Source organism: Ictalurus punctatus, chromosome 1 (genome assembly GCF_001660625.3).
Source record: "Ictalurus punctatus breed USDA103 chromosome 1, Coco_2.0, whole genome shotgun sequence".
Classification (NCBI taxonomy): domain Eukaryota; kingdom Metazoa; phylum Chordata; class Actinopteri; order Siluriformes; family Ictaluridae; genus Ictalurus; species Ictalurus punctatus.
This window is the reverse complement of record NC_030416.2, coordinates 29190325-29212474: the sequence shown is the minus strand read 5'-3', so window position 1 is coordinate 29212474 and position 22150 is coordinate 29190325. Positions and strand designations below refer to the sequence as shown.

The following is a 22150-nucleotide window of genomic DNA, read 5'->3' as shown; positions in this document are numbered from 1 at the left end:
AAACCTGATGTGGTGATCTGCTGTTGTAGCCCATCCACCTCAAGGTTTGATGTGCTATGCATTCTGAGTTGTTTTTCTGCTCACCACAATTGTACAGAGTGGTTGTCTCTGTTACTGCAGCCTTTCTGTCAGCTCGAACCAATTTGGCAATTCTCTGTTGAACTCACTCATCAACAAGGCATTTCCAGCCACAGAACTGCTGCTGCTCACTGGATATGTTTTTTCTTTATTGCACCATTCTGAGTAAACTCTAGAGACTGTTATGCCTGAAAATCCCAGGATCAGAAATTATAGAAATACTAAAACCAGCCAGTCTGGCACCAACTATCATGCCAAGGTCAAAATCACTGAGATCACATTTTTCCCCATTCTGATGTTTGATGTGAACATTACTCAATGCTGCTGGCCCATATATGCATGATCTTATGCATTGCACTACTGCCACATGATTGGCTGATGAGATAATTACATGAATGAGTAGGTGTACAAGGTTTCCCAATAAACTGTCTGGTGAGTGTAAATTCTAATAACTTTGTGACACAGATTCTCACCTGGGCCATGCCTCTGGGGGCATTCTTGATATCCTTCCCAGAAATGGCTCTTTTCTCCACAGCACAAATCTTTTCTTTGCTGATGAGTTTAACTTTGAGTAACCTAACTTCAGTCCTTATTCCATACATAGTTTCCATTCCCATGGATTTAAAGAAAAGTATTTGTAACCATTGTAACTAACTTCAGTGACAGCGACTAGGAGGAATAGTCTATGTTGTGTAGGCAAACGCAATGAAGTGCAATGTTCCTCTACCTGTGCCTCCCACTGCTTTCCAAAGTACTGGCAATGTCGCAGGACCTCCATGCCTCAGAGTAAACAACATCTGGGACTCTGTGGTGCAGGAGCAAAGCCAGGAGGCTCTCGTGGCTGAGCTCGGCATCATGGGAATGGAGGGGGGCATCACTATGGACAGCCGCCGGTGTGAGACCTACAACTACTTGCTGGCACATAAGCTGATGGAAAAAGAGAAGCATGAGGAAGAGTAGGGTATGAGGGGCATGCTGGAGGGACAGCTAGACGAATACCTGCAGCACGGAGTACAGGAAGAGAAAATTGACTGCCATCTGAAGAGGAAGCAGTCAGTCAAGGAACAGCTGGGTCCACTAGCTGAGATGGACCTTAAAGGGTGATATGAGATCATGGTGGACAACCCTGAAGATAAAATGATTGACGAAATAGCTTATAGGTCAATGGAGCCAAAGAGGGAGTTAATAGAGTGTCTCATGAAGGTGATTGGCACAAAGAAAGTGATAGAGCTTCTGTCAGAAACTGCAACGATTGAACAAAATTAAAGGTCTTTACACAATGGATGTCAGTAGAAGATGGATGCCTGGAGGGGTTTATCTGAACTTGTGGAAGAATACTCCTCGTATTTCTCATGATCAAGTCAAGGAAATATTATTTGAAGAGAACCAGAAAGAGCATAACAACAAGAAGGCAAACAAGAAGTCAGCCAAGCAGTGGCAGAAATTCTTAACAGTTAAGAAAATAAAGCAAGCAATTGGTACTTTGAACCTGCAGGAGCACAATGGTGTTTCTCAGGAAATGTTTACCAGTGACACGACACGCGTTTTTCGCAGGAGGATGGGGGTGAGGAGCAGCCAGAGTCTGCACTGGGCACAGAGGAAGCTCCTGTAGTTTACAACTTGAATGACCTGGAGGTCTTCTGATGCTGCTGGTTGTCTTCTTGAGTGACTGTGTGGACAGTGACTAGACAATAAAGTTTGCTGTCACCATGTTCAGTGATGTGGGCTGATCAGATTAGATTTCATTTAATGTATGTGTGTTTGACATGGTCATTTCTTTTCCCTCATTTCCTGCTCCATCTCTTGTGTGAGTCTGGACATGGCAAGTAAGTGTAAGTGTAAGTAAGTGTGTGTGTGTGTGTGTGTGTGTGTGTGTGTGTGTGTGTGTGTGTGTGTGTGTGTGTGTGTGTGTGTGTGTGTGTGTGTGTGTGTGTGTGTGTGTGTGTGTGTGTGTGTGTGTGTGTGTGTGTTAACAAGCTGAGAAACCTTAGGCTGCTTTTTCACTAGGCGTTTTCCCCTGTGCAAGTTCCATATGGAATCTTATGTGATAAAGGCAGAATGTGATCCTATCACTTTGATGCTCTTCTAAAAGTTAAAGAGGAATGTTCCACTTTTTAGAAAAATGATAAGTGACATCAAACATGGTTTCATCAGTCAGATTTCAGCTTGGAGGCAAACGAGACAAATCAACATGGAGGACAGTGCTGCTTAATGATATATTCAGTTGAAAATATTTCACTGTGGGGGGCATGATGGCTTAGTGGTTAGCATGTTTGCTTCATATCAGTGAGGTTGGGGGTTTGAATCCCACCTAGGCCTAGTGTGTGTGGAGCTTGCATGTACTCCAGTTTCCTCCCCCAGTTCAAAGACATGCATTGTATGTTGATTACCACTGATTGGAGAATGGATAGATGGATATTTTGTTGTCAAAGGATGGATGGATATTTCATGTTACAGTAATGAAAAATAAAATATGTACATTTTGAAAAAAAATAAAAAGGTTTTTGTCACAAGGAGGAGGGAGAGCCAGGTTGTGAGTTTGCACACCTGGCACAGACTTGGCTAATCAGTGGGCAAGAGAGAAATAAAGGAGCACCTGGAAGTGTCAGAAAGAGAGAGAGACACACATATGCACATGTGCACTTTGTGTTCCATTTGTGTGTTTTATTTTATGTTTGAGTTTGGTTTATTATTAACGGTTATGTTTACGTTTAGCTGTTTCCCGCCTCCTCCCTGCCTGACGTTACAGTTTGTTACAGTTTTATTGTTAAGTTTTGTATGATTGTTCAGAGGAAATACTAAAGTAAGCAAGACAGGGGGTAGTGCAAGACAGGGATTAGGAACCTGTGGTTGTAGGGCTTGGCTTCATTAGGACCAAATACTGTATATTAATGACAGAATGCAGTTTTGAGTGTTTGCTCATTCTATCTACTTTCTGTAATGAGTATGAAATATTAGTGCATAGTTTGATGCAAGCAGTTTTCCTGGTGAAAATGTTAGGAGCTCTTTAGGCTCCCTTCTGGACACCAGGTAATGGATACTTCTTAAAAGTCATGTTCACGGCATTAAGAAACCCTTGCATTTGCCTTGTAGGGCTACAGGGAGATAAGGAATTATTGATCCTGTTTTTGGAACTTGTGCTAGAGGATTCACGATTTACTGGGGTATGAGCTGTTCTGGTAGCATTTTCTAAGCATTTCCTTATGAGCTGCTCCAGAGCAGCAGAGATCTACTGGAGCTGTTGGGCATGTGCTCCTAGTAGCTGACTCCTAGTTCAGGCAGTGGGTCAGACACAGCACAGACTGTAATTGGATCTTGTGTAGCCGGGACTTGACTACATATCCCAGCAACCATTGCACACCATGGGAGCACGACACCTGGACACGCACCTATTTCACATCTTTTGGTTAATAAGCACTATTTAATTTATGCCTTGCACCTCTCACACTGTCTTGCTTTTGTCTCTCCTTGCTCTAATTTCATTGTCTTGTTTATGCCTTGCATTCATAGCTTAAGTTTCTGGTATTTCTAGTGTTTATTTGTTATTTGTTTTATTTTTTTTCTAATTTATTCTGCACTATTTATCCGTCTTCACCTCCCTTACATGAAGTTGGAGTAACACAGTGATTGGAGCCACTGTCCAAACACACTTCATGTATATGCACAACCACAAAGTTTAAATTAATAAATTAATGTTTCCAGTGTGTTTACATATGGAGATGTGAAATGAACCAGATGCAGAGTTTGTATCAGTAATCTGGGTACCAAAAACTCTGCTGGAAGTGAGGGGTAATGTCCTGTACTGATATTAAACAATACATAAGATTTACATATTTAAGGATGTTTTTACAGATGTGAGTTATATTGAACCATTAAATCCATAGACCTTTTATATGGTGCATCTGATAATCTAAAGGTGAGAGCTTGTGAGTGTGTTTCTGTGTTAGCAGTTCTACCCAACCCCAGCAACTTGGCATGCATTATGCATAATTCATTGCAATAGATTTATTTATTATTTGTCAAAATGAATGCCTAACAAATCCCTACTATGAATATAATGGCACATGCAGCAGGATAAGAACTTGTGGAATGGTTTGTGAGGAGTACATTTTTGTGTTATAGCCTCCTAAGACCCAGAAATTCATTTTTGTCCTCTGTGGAGGACATGAGTCGAAGACCTCTAAGTCAAGCACAATTTATGTAATCTATTTGAGTCAAGAGGACATCCTGGGCTTTCTAGTGATGCCACCATTGTGGGGGTGTGGCTAACAGAGCACACAGACTGCATTGGCAACAAGGGAGGTTAGTGATCAGTGTTTTGCAGATATTATGTTTCTCTTGCTACTAATCAAATTGTCTCATCAACATGAGATTCTTGACTTCAATTTAGTAAGATTTCAAAAATGTACAGTAATTTTAACCCTTTCAAAACAACTTTTATTCAGTGTCCTTTGTACTGGATACCAGGACTTACTAACTTCTGTTTTGAACCAATTTCCATTCTTCAGAAACCAGAGGGCTAAGTGAGGCAAAAAAGGATTTTACTTAGAATTGTGGAAGGGGATTCAGGTGTAGAGCTGTCAGGAGATGAGGTGGAGGAGGGCCTGACAGTAGAGCAGGAAGGTGAAAATTCAGAGGAGGACATATCAGCTTTTGAGGAGCCTGAGCAGGGACAGAGTAACACCTGCTGTCCATAAAATGTAATGTGTAAGCTAGGGCTCTGATGTTTTTTGGTATTACAGTGTCTAGAAAGGAAAAGGAGGAATTTACACACACACACACACACACACACACACACACACACACACACACACACACACACACACAAACATGCAGTTAAAAGCTTGATACTCTGGAGACAAAATAGCATGAGAAATGTACTCTTTTGAAAGAAATTCAGGATGTGGAGTGTAGGTGCAGAGAGGATTGGAGTGGAGGTTCAGGTTGCCATCTTCCCAACATGGGGGGCGATGAGCAAGCAGGAGCAGCCGTGAGGCAGGACCTAGGAGTTGTGGAGCAGGCTGAAGATAATGGCGATTGGTGCAGTGCAAACAGGGAGCTTCTTCTCCGGCATCTGCTTCTGTGGTACGAGAGAGATAGAGACATATATTAACAGCCATGCCTGTGGAGAACAAACTCACCCCTCTGTCCCTGCTACTTCCTTTTATAGTTGGCTGTCTTCTGCAGGACAGTGAGGAGAAGCCACTCCACTCATCAGCTGGCAGCCATGTGTGCTTATGCCACCCCGCCTTGCAGCCACACACTCCTTTGCTGTCCAAAACAAACAGGGTCACAGTACCCCTCCCCCTCAACTCCGAGCCTACTGATGGTTAGAGTTTGGTCCAGAGGGCATGTATTCTGGAGAGGCCATCTGCATTTCCATATTGGGCCCCCACTCGGTGCTGGACTGGAAACAAGAAGTCTTGTAACGAGAGGAACCAACAGGTTAATCTGGCATTCATGTCTTTTGCCCAGGCCATCCACTGCAGGGCAGCATGTTTGGTGACTAGGGTGAAGTGGTGCCCTGCCAGGTAGTACTGTAGCTCCTCTATGGCCCACTTCACTGCGAGGGCTTCTCGTTCTACAGCGGCGTACTTCTGCTCAGCAGGGGTTAGCTTTCTGCTGACGTAGAGAACAGGATGGCCCCTAGCCCTGTTTCTGATGTGTCCATGTGGATGATGAAGGGCAAGGAGAAGTTGAGGTTTCTGAGGACAGGCAAGCTGGTGAGGGCCTGCTTGAGGGAATCGAATGCCCATTCTGTTTCCTTGGTCCACCACAGCTGGTCTGGTTGGCCCTTCTTGGTAAGGTCTGAGAGGGAGAAAGGTAGAGAGGAGAAGTTAGGCATGTATCTCCTGTAGTACCCCACCAGCCTCAGAAAGGCATGTACCTGTTTCTTTCATGAGTCCCCTCTAGCTTCTTCTCCTGTGGCTTCAGCACTTCAGCAGCCCCTGACTGACTGATATCCCAGGTACTGAGCCTCTGTCAGCCCCAGATGGCACTTCTTCAGGTTGGCAGGCAGCCTGGCTTTCTGAGACCTCAGAGTACTTCCCCGAGGTGATAGAGATGATCAGCCCAGGTGGAGGAGTGTATGATGACATTGTCCAAGTATGCAGCTGTGAACTGGTGGTGTGACCTCAGAACAATGTCCATCAGCTGCTGGAATGTTGCTGGTGCCCTGTGGAGGCCGACGAGGAGAACTCCATACTGCCAGTGGCCACTGGCAGTGATGAAGGTGGTCTTAGGCTTTGCGTCAGGCACCAGGGCGACTTGCCAATAGCCCTTCTTCAGGTCTAGGCTGGAAATGAACTGGGCTCTCCCTAGGTGTCTATCAAGTCGTCAATTAGGGGAAGGGGGTAGCTATCGAACTCAGAGACTTTGGTTCAGCCCCCAGAAGTCATTGCAGAGGCGGCTGTTGCTGTCGGGCTTCGGAACCACTACTATAGGGCCAGACCAGGGGCTGGCAGACTCCTTGATGATCCCAACCTGTATCATCCAGCTGACTTCCTTCTCATTAGTCTGACAGCAAGCCTACAGGATGTGGTAGGGCCGCTGTCTGACCACCACTCCTGGTGGCATTTTGATCTTGTGTTGAAACAGTATGAGATTAGGCCTGGGGTGGACAAGAAGATATTGGTGTACTGGTCCATCAGCTCTCCCAGCTCTTGATGCAGCTTGGGGGTGAGGTCTTGTCCTCGATGGACCAAGGTATGATTGTTGGGTTCTGAGGGCCAGCAGAGAAGGCGGAAAGTGCTGGGGCAGGCTGGACCCATCTTTAAAATAGCTTTATATGATACAATTGGGTGTCTGCGCACTTACTGGGCTGTTGTAGGCGGTAGCTGACTAGGCTTATTCTCTTAAGGACTGTGTAAGGGCCCTGCGAGTGGGCCAGGAACTTGCAAGAGGCATTTGGGAGCAGCAGGAGTACCTGGTTGCCTGGTTCGAATTCCCTGGGTTGGACTAGTCAGTTATAGGACCACTGCAGCTCTCACTGTGCCGTCTCCATTTGCTCCAGAACAATCACGGTGACCCAGTCAATTGGCTCCTGCATCTTCTTCAGGGAGTGGAATGGAAAGGGTTACTTTTCCCAAGCTTCACAGGCCACATCCAGCAGTCCTTGAGGTTGCTGTCCAAAGAGGAGCATCTGGGGCATCTCCTGGGAAGGAGGAGGTCTCAGTTTCGGGCATCTTCATCCAACACTCTCCATTTGAGGGTCTGGTTGAAATGTTCCACCAGGTCATTGGTCTGAGGGTGGTAGCCAGAGGTCTGGAGGTGTTTCACCTGCAACAGCTGACACAGGTCACCCATGAGTTTAGAGACAAAAGTCATACCTTAGTTGGTTAAGATTTCCTTGGGGATCTCCATACGGTTGAACAGGAGCACCAGTTCTCTGGTAATATTTCAGGAGGTGGCCTTTTGCAGCAGGACTGCCTCAGGGTAGCTGGTGGTGTAGTCGATGATCGCTAGGATGTATTTGTTACCCCAGGCAGATTTGGGGGCGACCCCACCAGATCCACAACTATCCTTTCAAAGGTGACACCGATAATGGGGATGAGGGGCGTGGGCAGTGAAAGCATTTCTGCTTGCCAGTCCCAATTGTCTGGTGCTGGATTTTGAAGTTTACAAGGGCCGGAATACATTCGGTGACCAGCAGCTGGGAATTGGAGGGATTGCAGTTGCTCGGATGGCACAGTCACTTCCAAGAGGAACACACCTGTATTTTGACAGGTATTTCACCTCTGTCAAAATACTGGATATGTTGAAAGCAAATGGTCTCCTGGGAACAGGGACCATTATAAAAAATAGAATCCCTGCACTGTGCAAGTTAAAGATGTCAGATGACACCAAACTACAAAAACAAGGAAAATGTGGATCCGAAATGGTTGTCAGAAAACCATCAGAGGTTGCAGTGATTGAGTGGCGGGACAATAAGACAATTCTGATGGCCTCCAGTGTCCATGGGATAGAGCAAAGAGAAGTGTCATGTTACTGTGCCTAGACCTGCTGTTGTGACTGAGTAGAACAAAAACATGAGTGGAGTTGATTTGTGTGACTGCATGATTACCCGATGCCAAACCGCACAAGAAAATGGACCATCCATACGGTTCAGATGTGTTTCCTTCATCTAACTCTATTTAATGTTCATGAAAAGAAAAAAAACTTTAATGGAAATCCACATGAAAATGTCTGCAATATCATTACATTCTGTGGTCAAACAAGACCTGATGTCCACTACAAGGGATAGATGATAAAAATAAATAAATAAGATTTTTTTTTGAACCAGAATACTTAAATGATCTAAATATCATTTTTTTTTCTCTAGGTCTCAGGAGGATAGGGAACATAACAGAATTTAACATAGATAGACCAATATATATATATATATATATATATATATATATATATATATATATATATATATATATATATATATATATATAAAGTAAAATTACAATTAAAGTACAGATTTGGCTGAAAAAAGCATTCATTTTCCTTTCTTTGTTGTTCCTTCGTTTTCTTTTCAATAAGATTGAATAAATTTGTCTTTCTTTCTTTCTGTCTTTCTTCAAAAAAGCACATTTGTAGAAAAAAATATTGGTCTCAGGCACCTACCATCCTACATACAACTTTAATTCCAAAAAAGTTGGGACACAGTTAAATGTAAATAAAAACAGAATGCAATGATTTGCAAATCTTATATACCCATATTAACCTCCAGATGTTTCATTTTTGTAATGCTTACTTTTACAGACTTTTCTTGCCCAGTCCGAACTTTTTTGAGATGTGTTGTGGCTATCAAATGCAAAATTACCTTCTGTTTTTTTTTTTTCCAGAAAATGGTACATTCCTTCAGGTTAAACATTTGACTTGGTAGCTATGTTCTATTGTGCATGACATATGGGTTTATGAGATTTGCAGATCATTGCATTCTTTTTATTTACATTTTACCCAGTGTCCCAACTTTATTGGAATTGGGGTTGTATTACATAAATATTTTGTTACCCAAGTCATGCAAGATGTCGGCTCTATCAAGTATCATTTAGATGAGTTGGAACGGACACAATACAATCATTTCAACATGGCAAAATATTCCTACATGATGCATTCAGTGTATTGTAGAATGGATGCCCAGGTGAAGTTATGCTACCCTGAAAGCCAAAGGAGACACAAAATGCTATCACACTTGTACACCCTGTACACAAGGACCTTGGTACAAATTCTGTGACAGAAGGTCACTAATGCCTTAAATGCAACAGAGGGGGCTTGGACACTCTCACACACTCACACACACACACACACACACACACACACACACAGGTCAGCCATAATGTATAAAACATATTGTGCCTATTGTAGGCAGTGGAAAGGCATCAGCATGGACATTCTGACCAGTCTGTGGCTACACATCCCCATACATAGCAAGCTGCAATGCACTGTGTGTTCTGAAACATTTGGCCTGGCTGGCCTTCGCTCCAGATATGCATCAATGAGTCTTGCATTCCATGACCCTGTCGCTGATTCCTTGGACCACTTTTGTTATGTATTAACCACTGCATACCAGGAACACCCCACAAGATTAGGCACTTGCTGCCTAATATAGTCTGGTCCATAAGTATTTGGACAGGGACACAATTTTTTGCCGTTTTTTTAATTTTGCCTCTGTACACTTTCAACTTTTTGGAAGTATAGGCATTTTTTATTTTTATTTTTTGACAGGATCAAAAAGTAATTGGACAATTGACCGATAAGCAGTTTCATGGCCAGGTGTGGCCTATTTCCTCATTATTTCATGACAGATTAAGGAGATAAAAGGTCTGGAGTTGATTCCACACGTTGAATTTGCATTTGGTAGCTGTTCATGGGAACTCTCAATATGCAGTCAAAACAGGTGTCGATGCAAGTAAAGGAGGCCATCATTAGGCCAAAAAAAAACAAAACAGGCATATCAGAGAGATAGCAGAAACTTTAGGAGTGGCCAAATCAGTCATTTGGTACATTCTTTAAAAGAACGAATGCACTGGTGAGCTCACCAACACCAAAAGGCCTGGAAGGGCACAGAAGATAACTAAAGTAGATGATCAGATAATTCTTTCCTTGCTGAAGAAAAACCCCTTCACTACCTCTCACAAAGTGAATAACAGTCTGGTGGAGGTAGCCGTATCATTGTCCAATTCTACAATGAAGAGATGCCTTCATGAATGCAAATAAAGTCTGGTAACACTCAAGAACAGAATAGGGTAAATCTGGACTCATCAGACCACATGACCTTTTTCCATTCTCCACAGTCCAATCTTTATGCTCCCTAGCAAATTGAAGTCATTTTAATCTGATTAGCCTCACACTGATTTGGTGACACAGCTGTTTAATCCCAATCCTGTAAATTCTCATTGTATTGTGCACGTGGAAATGCTCTCACTGTTAAACATAGCCATGAGTCGATTTTTTATGATTTGACTTCAGCAAGTGTTTTAAAGATCTCTGATCATGATCATTCAAGATTTTGAACATTCATTTTTCTGACCACATTTCTTCCTCAAATTTGACAGTTCACCACTCTCCTTCCAGGTTTTAATAATGCATTGGACAGTTCCTAACCCAGTTTCAGGGAGATTACCATCTCCATAATATCTCCATAATTGTTTACTTTGCTTGATGCAGGCCAAAATTTTGCCTCTTCTAAAACACAGTAACATCTTTGCCATGACCACGGGCTATATCTTCTGATATGGTTGTTTAAGAAATGAGAAGCTACACATTATAATGTGATGGGGTTGGAGACAGGTGCAAGTGCAGTCAAAGCTTTCAATGAACAGTGGCAGGCAGACAAATCCAAATCGTAGGGCAAAATCATGGTCAAAAACAGGCAAAAGGTCAGACGATCGGCAAACAAGGTAAACATGGTAAAGGCAGAAAACGAAAACCGAGAAACTGGAAACAAGATCAAAGAACCAGAAATGAGAACACAGAAGAAAGGCTTACTAACACACTGCCAGCAAAGCAAAACACAGAAACAAGTGTCACAGTAAACAACGTCAAACAAAGTCGAGCACTGTTGCGCATAGGGCAGTTCATGTGCGCTGAATTCTCCGGCACCCAGCGCGAGGGGAAATCTGTGACACACACTGCATCAGTTAAGATTAAGAGAATTGTTGCCAACTATGCTAGTAGTACCTCAAAAATAATTGAAATAAAAAAATAACTATTGACTATGCCAAAAGAGTTGAAAAGGAAAGTTTTGATAGGAAAAACTGGTTAAATTCTGGCTTTTCTGGCAGAGGGATACAGTGAGCATCAGGTTGCTTCCACCCTTAACATTTCAAAGAAGGCGGTTCATAAGAACAAGGTCAAGCAGCAGACATTGGGGACAACAAAGCTACAGACTGGCAGAGGGCAAAACAACTCTCCAGTAACCAGGATGACCACCAACTCATTCGATTGTCACTCACCAACTGCAGGCTGACATCAAGTGACCTACAAAAAGAATGGTAAATGGCAACTGGAGTGAAGTGCATTGGCAAGGACGGTTTGAAATAGGCTTTTAGTGGCAGGGCTGAATTCATGCAAAGCTAGAAAAAAATCCTTCATCAATGAAAAGCAAAGAAGAGCCTGATTGAGGTTTGCAAAAGACCATAAAGATTGGTTTGTAGAGGACTGGAGTAAGGTGCTCTTCTCTGATGAGTCAAATTCTCAGCTTTGCCCAACAACTGGTCATCTAAAGGTTAGTCAGAGACATGGAGAGGCCTACAAGCAACAGTGTCTCGCACCCACTGTGACATTTGGTGGAAGATCGGTGATGATCAGGGGGTGCTTCAGCAAGGCTGGAATCAGGCAGATTTGTCTTTGTGAAGGATTCATGAATCAAGCCACATACAAGGTTGTCCTGGAAGAAGATTTGCTTCCTTCTGCTTGGACAGTGTTCCTCAACTCTGAGGATTGTTTTTTTTCCAGAAGGACAATGCTCCATTCCACACAGCCAGGTCAATCAAGGTGTGGATGGAGGACCACTAGATCAAAACCCTGTCATGAACCCTATTGAAAACCTGTGGAAGGTGTTCAAGAGGAACATGGATGGTCATAAGCCATCAAACAAAACTGAACTGCTTCAATTTTTGCGCCATGAGTGGCATAAAGTCACCCAACATTGATGTGAAAGACTGATGGAGAGCATGCCAAGATGCATGAAAGCTGTGACTGAAAATCAGGGTTATTCCACCAAATACTGATTTATAAACTCTTAAGTTAAAACATTAGTATTGTGTTGTTTGAAAAATTAATATGAACTTATAAGTGTGCCATTTACTTATTTTCTTCGCATTATTTGAGGTCTGACAACGCTGCATCTTTTTTTGTTATTTTGATCAATTGTCATTTTTAGCAAATAAATGCTCTAAATTACAATATTTTTATTTGTAATTTGGGAGAAATGTTGTCAGTAGTTTATAGAATAAAACAAAAATGTTAATTTTACCAAACACATAACTATAAATAGTAAAACCGGAGAAACTTATAATAAATTTTGCAGTGATCTCTTAATTTGTTCCAGAGCTGTCCCACAAGAGGGACCTACACAATATTGCGCTGGTAGTCATTTTATATATATATATATATATATATATATATATATATATATATATATATATATATATATATATATATATATATTTATTTATTTATATATATATATATATATACACACATACACACACATACACACACACCCACACACAAAATAAACACTGGTTAGGTAACTTATTATCTCAAAAATTATTATGGAAATTACTTGGAGGGATTAGTTAAGGTCAATGCTAGGTCTTCTTACTAGTGTGTTGGCCATTATATTCTAATACCACACTGTTTTTTGTTTGTTTTTTTTAGAATATTTGCACCATGAAGTTATTACCAAGACTGTGTTCCTCCTCACCTGCCTCCTACTGCTGTCAGTGAGGAGCAGAATGCAAATACACTGAGCTCTCCCTTACTGAAGCACGTGTTTCTCCTCCTCAGTTTGCTCACCCGCTCAATGGGAACTCCTGCAGAGTAAATACCAGACCTGTCAGCGTCCACCTATGTTTGCAGGAGCTGCTGATTTTGACCTTTCTTTTATTAGATACCTGTCTCATGTGGGAATTCTTTCGTTCCACCAACATATTTGATTGTGTTAAGTGAGAGGTATAGATTCTTTCTTGTGTCTGGAACCAGTAAGATGAGGAGGACTGAGAACTGACTATCAGAGTAAATCCAATTCATGTACTACACACTGTTTTAAGGGTTCAACAGTTTTCCACTCAGCAGTTCTGTCATTTCTTCTTCTTCTTTTACTTCTTCTTCTTCTTCTTCTTCTTCTTCTTCTTCTTCTTCTTCTTCTTCTTCTTATTATTATTATTATTGTTGTTTTTAATTCCATGAAACTTAAATATTTTCAGAACTATTAGAGCAATGTGTAATATGCGACATATAGTATACACCTAGTTTCAAGGAATGTCACATTATTATAGTTATTAGGTCCATTATTTTTCAATGCCTATTAAACTAACTTGACACATAGTAATTATATGTGTGAAAACTGAAGCAGTTTTGACTTTTAACACAAGAACTTTTTCATAGCATGGATACTTACTTGGGGAGTTAAATTTAGTGCCTGGTGGTATTACATATAGATCACAGATAGGAAAAGACTATGTAATTATCAGGGATATAATAACAGCTACTGCAATGGATTAGAGTCTATTCCTGCCTTGGACCTAGTGTTCCCAGGATAGGCTCCAGGCAGCAGGAGCCTGAACAGGGTTAAGCCATTACTTAAGAATAAGATAGATAATTAAGATAACTTAATGTATAAATGAATAGTAACAACTGGCTCAGATCAAATTTCTGTTATTAAATGGCATATGTTCAGTTTCATGTATACTGGGTGACAAAGTGACAACTAACAAGTAACTCAGTTCATTAAAACATTATGTCTTCATAAACATAATTATGAAGCAAAGGCTTCAAAATGGAATTTATTATTCATTTGTTATTGTAATTATTAATATCATAGGGATATGGTGGAGTTTTGCATGTTCTCCCCATGTTCTCATGGGTTTCCTACAGGTTCTCTGGTTTCCTCCAAACTACCCCTATGCTAAATTGTCCTTAAGTATGAATGAGTGTGTGATTGTGTGTGCACATGGTGGCCTGTGAAGGACTGATATCTCATCTGGGGTTCTCAGACCTTGCACCTAGTTTTCCCAGTATTTGGCTCCAGGTCCACCGCAAGCCTAACTATGATAAAGCAGTTAGTAAAGAAGCAGTTATTTATTATTATACAGATTAAAGTAGTGATGCTGGTAAAACTGGACTAATTAGTTTGTGTTGAAAGTTGAATTATATGTATGAAGTTCCTATAGTGATTGTTTCACATGTAATACTCCCAGAAAATATATGTAAAAAGAAACTGGAAAGAGGAGTACAATAGACTCGGTTTCCTGAATGGATTAGCCACAAGAACAAAACAAAGAAAAAAAAAAACTTTTCTCTTATCAGCCAAGGGGTTAAAGGTGTAGTTAAATGTAAGTTTACATACACCTTGTAGAATCTGCAAATATATAAGTATATATAGTATGTTCAAATATTTGAAAGGTCCACTTTTCGATTTTTCCAATAATGGAAAAAATTAACTATATATCTATATCTATCTATCTCAGGAGACTTTTCTGTATTTTTCTTTTCTGTATATTTTGTAAAATCCAAATGAGCTTTACTGTAAAGGGTTTAAACAATGTTTTTCATGCTTGTTCAGTGAACCATAAACAATTATTGCACATGCACCTATGGAACAGTCCTTAAGACACTTTACAGGCGGTAAGTAATTAAGGTCACAGTTACAATAACTTAGGACACTAAAGAGACCGTTCAACTGACTCTGAAAAACACCAGACGAAAGATGCCTAGGGTTCCTGCTCAACTGAATATGCCACATGCCATGCAGGGAGACATGAGGACTGCAGATGTGGCCAGAGCAATAAGCTGCAATGTCCATAATGTAAGACGCCTAAGACAGTGCTACAGGGAGACAGGAAGGACAGCTGATCATTTTTGCAGTGGAAAATTACATGTAACTATGTTTCCCCCAGACGTGATCGAGAACTTGCCTTGGTAGAAGAGTGGAGTAACATCTCACACTAAGAACTGACAAATCTGGTGAAGTCCATAAGGATGAGATGCACTGTAGTACTTAAAGTAGCTGGTGGCCACCACATACTGACTGTTCCTTTTGATCTTGACCCCCACATTGTTCAGGGACTCATTATTCCATTTCTGTTCGTCAAATGTCTGTGAAACTTGTTCAGTTTATGTCTCAGTTGTTGAATATTTATATTACAGTTGAATGTAAGAGGATGTTTCGTTTTTTGCTGAGTATATATATAAAAGAGATCATAAAAATTTGCTTTTTATTTAGTACTGCCCTGAATAAGCTATTTCACATAGCAGATTTTTACATATAGTCCACAATACACATTAATAACTGACTTTACACAAATGAACCAGTTTAAAAGTTTACATTCGCTTGATTTTTAATACTGTGTGTCGTTACCTGGAGGATCAACAACGGTTTGTATGTTTTAATTGTTTATGAGTTCCTTGTTTGTCCTGTGAAGTTAAACAACCCACTGTTAAACTGAAAAATCATCCAGGTCCTGCACATTATTTGATTTTCCAGCATGTTCTTTCCAAAAGTGGCTATTACAAAAGGTGCAAACATTCACTGATACTCAAGAAGGCAACACACTACGTGCAAGAGCTAGAGGTATGTAAACTTTTGAACAGAATTATCAGTGTAAATTGTTATTATTGTATTAAAGATGCATTTTGTCATTTAGTACTGCCCTTCTGAAGCTACATAATGATATTTACATGTTTCCAGGAAGAAAAAATAATAACAATTTATTATAATTAACCAATCATCCTGTTCAAAATGTTTGCACCTTTTGTAATAGTTATGTACCAGTCCCTCAGTTGTCCTAAGTGTGAAAAGATGGATCTCAGGTTCATATAGCCACTGTTGGAAAGAGGTCAAATATGCAGAAGATGCAGAAACTGTATAATGGCGGATAGTTAAATGGTAAATGGTCTGCACTTACATAGTGGTTCTGCAAAACACTTGACACTTTCTCATTCACCCATCCACACACACAAAACCACAACCACCTCAAAACCATCTATCTTCAACCACTTACTCCTTTTCAGGGTCACAGGGAGCCTATCCCAGGAAGCATCAGGCACAAGGCAGGGTACACCCTGGACAGGGTGCCAGTCCATCACAGGGCACAATCACATACCCTTTCATACACTGTGGACACTTTAGACACACCAATCAGCCTACCATGCATGTCTTTGGACTGGGGGAGGAAACCCACACTACACAGGGAGAACATGCAAACTCCACACACACAGCCCCGGCAGGACTCAAACCTCAGATCCTGGAGGTGTGAGGCAAACGTGCTAACCACTAAGCCACCGTGTACCCCACCCCAAAACCAAAGACTACAAGATGCTATATATTAGTCATCTTGATTTCATACCAATTATGTTGAGCTCATTTTGCTTCATACAACTACATACTGTACATTTAAGATTTCTTTTGTTGACAATGATTAAAGTAGTAACAATTCACAACTGAACTTAATACTTTACTGTATACTGACCCGCTGAGATGTAATAATAAAAAAGCAAACAAATAAATAAATAAACTTTGAAAACAAAGACCAGAATATTCAAGCACAACCAGCCTGCATGTAGGCTACATGACAAAAATAACTAGACCTAAATAAAAGCAGGCAGTCTGGGTGAAGCTTTTACTATGAATACTTGTGAGCTGTGTCCCATATTTATTTTTTTACTGATTATTCTGCACTGATTGTGTTGGATCGATGGTTGTATCACTACCAGTACCACACTACAGTGCAGAGCAGTCTCTCTGAAGCCTCTGCCTGTATAGTTGAGTACAGTGAAAGGGCAGCCTGCAGGTGATATTTTTTCTGACTGTGTGTGCATCTGTCCCCTGATACATATTCTAGCACACACAACAGAGAAAGAACAGACAGAACTGGGACAAACAGTGGACTGGGTAACCCTAGTCCTTGAGTAGGATTCCTGAAACTGGTGAAACATTTACAGGAATACAAATGAAAGTGAGGGCATGTCAGTGAACTGTAGGCTGTTGGGTAAACATGTGATGCCTACTGTGATTAAAGTCAGTTTTCACACTTTTATTTCTGGACTCTGGGACATTTTCTGTTTAGTGAAATGAGAAAGCAGTTTTTGAGCCCAAGAAACATCCAGAGAACTGAGCCGTGGTCCTTCTGAAAACAATGGTCTGGTGTTTGCTTCCATTTACTTCCACTTTTACCTACTTTTACAGGTCTACAATAGAGAGCATCCTCATCAGCTCCATCACCATCTGGTTTGGAAGCTGCACAGCTCTATAGCAGGTGGTGAGAGCTGCCCAAACCATCTTTGGAACAACCTTACCAACCCTGGAGAGCCTCTACCAGGCCAGTGTCATCAGGAGGGCCCACCCTATCATTAAGGACAATAGCCACCCCCAGCACAGCCTATTCACCCTATTACCATCAGGCAGATGCTACAGGACTGCAAAAGCAAGAACAAGAAGGCTAAAAAACAATTTTTACCCACAGGTCATCAGGTTTGTGAAGGACTCTCATAAACTCTTGAATATTGAATTTTAAGATCCATGATGGCAGGGAAAGGGTTCTTAGGGTCAGCAGAGGATAAGAAACACCTTACTGATATATAAAACCAGACCATGGCTAAAAATATTCTTATATGACATTGGCTTCTCTTTTGCTGGTATTCCCGCACAATGGCAAGTAGTGCATCCTAAAAGCGCTGTTCAATACCACTTGACTGTTAGTACCAAAGAGAAAAAAAAATAGATGAACCTAGCACCTACCATTTTGCAAACCCACTAGCACAAAAGTGACATATGGAATTACACAATCCATCCATGGTTTGGAAAGAATTCTTCTACAGTACATGAAAACAAATCTGCAATGATGAGCCTCTCCCTCGACCTGTATGCAGACTCAGGTATTCGGGCCAAGTGTAAAAATGCCTGATTTGATCAGTATGGTTGGAATACTGTTTTTTTTTTTTTTGCCTGTTTCCTGGGTAAAGATGCATGACCTAATATCAAACTTACAGAGAGCCAAATACAGATGTTTTCAAGAATAGTCTCAAAAGAATGTTTCACGGAAATACCCAAATATACACATTGTCAGATCAATGCATGTACTTATTGATTTAAGGAAGGAGAAAGAAAACAAGCTTCTCTCATTTTGATTGCATATTTCACATAAAAGCTAAAAAATGAAGCAAATGTGAGGATCAATGTCATTTCAGTAAATTTAGGAGACTGATATTCTGACAGGTTATTAATATTTGGCCATATATTGCATGGAAAATGAAGTCAAGTTATCTCCTGAATTTAAAATGTGAAAATTCAATTACCTCTTTGGGCATCATATTTATATTAATATATGAGTACAATTAAATAGCCAAAACAGATACAAAGAAAATAGATACAGCCCAGACTATGCATCATTTTACATGTGAAAACACTGCAATTTTCATCCATTAAACAGAAACACCCAGCAGCATGACAAGTATTCTACTTTCTTGCCTGGTTTCATATGGCTATATAACTAACATCACAAATAGTTGAACTTTGAATTCAATCTGCTTTCTTCCCTACCATTTAATGCACTTCTGATCAAATGAAATTGGCTGACATCCAAAATCAATCTTTGATTTCTAAATTTTAAGGACTGATGGGAAAGTTAGCCAAAGCACAATTTAATTGTATTGGAATGCCCTTGAAAAATGTGTCCCATCTATGCCAAGTGCCCCCCCCCCCCCGCTTCTCTCTCATTCATATATATATATATATATATATATATATATATATATATATATATATATATATATATATACACACACACACACATACATACATACACTACTGGTCAAAAGTTTTGGAATACCCCCATTAGTCCAGTTGTTATTCAAATTTAAGTTCAAGTCCAGTGAATAACCTGAAATGGTACAAAGGTTAGCGGTAAACTGGCAGAGGTTAAAAAAAGTTTAGGATACGAAAACCTGAAATTTCAGAGTTATACAAAAAGGCTTTTTTAGGGAACAAGTTTTAAAACTTACAGCTGTTCTGCAGCAGTGGAAGTAAATTAACCTTGAAAGTTGAGCCTAACAATTCCTACAAGTGTCCCAACTTTTGTTGATTACTTACAAACTCTCTGTCTGTATAAAAGCAGTGTTTGAACAGACTGTGTTACTACACCCTCTTAAGCATTATTTGGACAGTATTGTACTGCAGGAAGTAGTATATCTATCATAATGGTGAGAAAAATGCAATTAACAAAGGAAGATAGACAGATCATTATAACCCATATAAATGTAGGCCTTTTCTTTAGAGAAATTGCAAAGAAAGCCAAGGTGTCAGTGGACTACTGAAGACTGGAATATCTTATGGACTGATGAATCAAGATTTGAAATCTTCGGGTTTTGTACGCAATCACATAGGGATAAGGATGGTTCCTTGGTGTGCAACAGCAACTGTCAAACATGGAGGAGGAAGCGTGATGGTCTGGGGCTCTTTTGCCGGATCCAGAGTTGGTGAATTGCAGAGTGAGCGACATCCTGAACCAAAACTGCCACCACAGCATTTTGCAGTGTCATGTAATATCCTCTGGTATATGCCTAGTTGGTCAGGGGTTCATCCTACAACAAGATAATGACCCCAAACATACCTCCAGGCTATGTCAGAAATACCTTAGAAAAAAAGAACAAGTAGGTAAGGTTTCAAATCATGGAATGTCCAGCACAGTCTGCAGACATAAACCCCATCAAGCTGGTTTGGGATGAACTGGACAGAAGGGTGAAAGCAAAGCAACCTACACTTGCAACAAATTTGTGGGAACTTCTGCAACAGTGTTGGGAAGAACGATCCAAACAATATATGATTTCCATTGTAGAAAGAATGCCATGAGTATGTTCTGCTGTTATATCTGCAAAACGTGGCTACTTTAACAAGTCAAAAATTTAGGTGAAATTTTGTTGAACAAAATGATTCCATGATTGTTTATTTGTTCTATGCTTTAATTTCACAGTATATTGAAAAGTTAACCTGTGCAAATTATATATATATATATATATATATATATATATATATATATATATATATATATATATATATATATATATAACTTTATAACTTTTAATAACTTTTTTTTAGTCATATCATATCTATCAAGAGACAGAGATCTAGGCTTTGTAAAATTGCTTCACCATTTAGACCAACACTTGTGCAGTCAAGCGCCGATGCACTTGGGAAAAAAAAACAAACAAATAAAATATACGCAAAGTATAGTCTATAAGACACTTGTGCTGCATGACACTGTTGAGTATATCCACCATATGTACATGCACAGTTCAGAATTTGAGAGGGTCAGCCCTACATTTTTTTTATTTATCTTTCTAAAAGCATCCATGCATGCACACATGCACCATTTGTTCTAGAAGAAGACTGCTTTGAAGTGGGCTGTATTATGCAGAGAGCGAATTGTAAACAGACTGGCACACTGTTAAACATAGTCTATTAAATTAGCTCTGTAGGACTCCTCAAAGCTGAAAAGAAGAGCCTACATTGACATTTTTTTTCTTTTACTTATTTTTTTTGCTCCTTTTCCAGCTAACTTTATTTCATTTTCTTGTTCATCTGCATGTTTTACTTCATTATCATATTGCTGTTTTTATCTCTTCCTCATGAAAAGTGTCTCGGAGTGCTGGAAGCTTAATGAGGCTTTGACATTTCATAAGTGGCAGATGATCATAACTCTTGCTATGGGGGAAAATAGCAGGGGAGGTCTGCACTACAACTTCAGCCACAAGAAAGACCTTCCAATTGATTGACTGCAGGTTAATCAGATGCAACATATCTAATGCATCACCCTTTCCTTTATTCATGATTGCCCCTACTCATTTTTCATTACCTGGATTACTATGTTACTAAATAAAAATAGGAGAGACTAAATAAAACTAAATAAAAATAGGAGAGATTAGAAACATTGACCCATAGTCAGATAAAAGTGGATGGAGCACAATGGAATAGCTTTTGTACCCATTATGAACTGATTCTGGTAGAACTTTCACAGAACCTGGTAGGAACATACTATGAACACTTGTTTCCTTTTCTTTGCTTTCTTAATTATTAAAAGCTACTATTGTTACCATTGTTAATTTCACTATGTTACCACAGTTGGTTTCACTACCCAGTTTCTGCAGGTCATGTAGGAACACTACAGTTGGGTGATAAATTAAAGGAAAAAAAATGTGGGTCTGTTACACTGTGTGAAAAATTGTGCTGACATGGTTTGGCATTACTTGTGCCCTAAGAAGGAAGAGTCACTGCAAATCAATACAAAGTACTTCTGCCTGATCACATTTATTCTATGATTAAACTATCATACATTTATATTATACATTTCATACTTTTGCCATAACAGTTTAACAAACAAACAAAAAAATAGAACTAAAAGAGATAGAGAACCCCCCCCCCCCCCCCCCCCCCCCACCTTTGTGCTAGTTTCACAAGTGTTGCAACAGAGTGAAACATAGAGTGTTGATGTTTAAAGGGGTCATATGATGCTTTGTAATGTTTGGCTTTTCCTTTAGTGTGTATTGAATCTGTTTGTGCATGTATTGATATTCAGCTGTGGGAATTTTTACTTATAAACATGCAGAGTAATGCACATTCCCTTGACACAGTTACCTGTCTGTATTTTGTGTCTTTTTGTCTGTTGATTTCATAAGCCAAATTAAACAGCTATAACATTGTATCTGAAAGGGAAGAGAGTTACAAAATTAAAACTTACCACTGTGAAACGTTGGAGAGTTGTAAGTTATTTTCACTAATTCACATTATGTTGAATTATTTTGTAGTGACCATGATTTTCCAGAAAGTGTGTTCAGGAGAGTTCAGTGCCCCTGTTTCCCCTTC

At 40.0% G+C, this 22150-nt stretch overlaps 1 pseudogene; it reads left to right on the top strand.

The window, feature by feature from the left end:
- Positions 1-783: 783 nt before the first annotated feature.
- On the top strand, positions 784-1722 carry LOC108263050 (phosphorylated adapter RNA export protein-like; annotated as a pseudogene).
- Positions 1723-22150: the final 20428 nt, after the last annotated feature.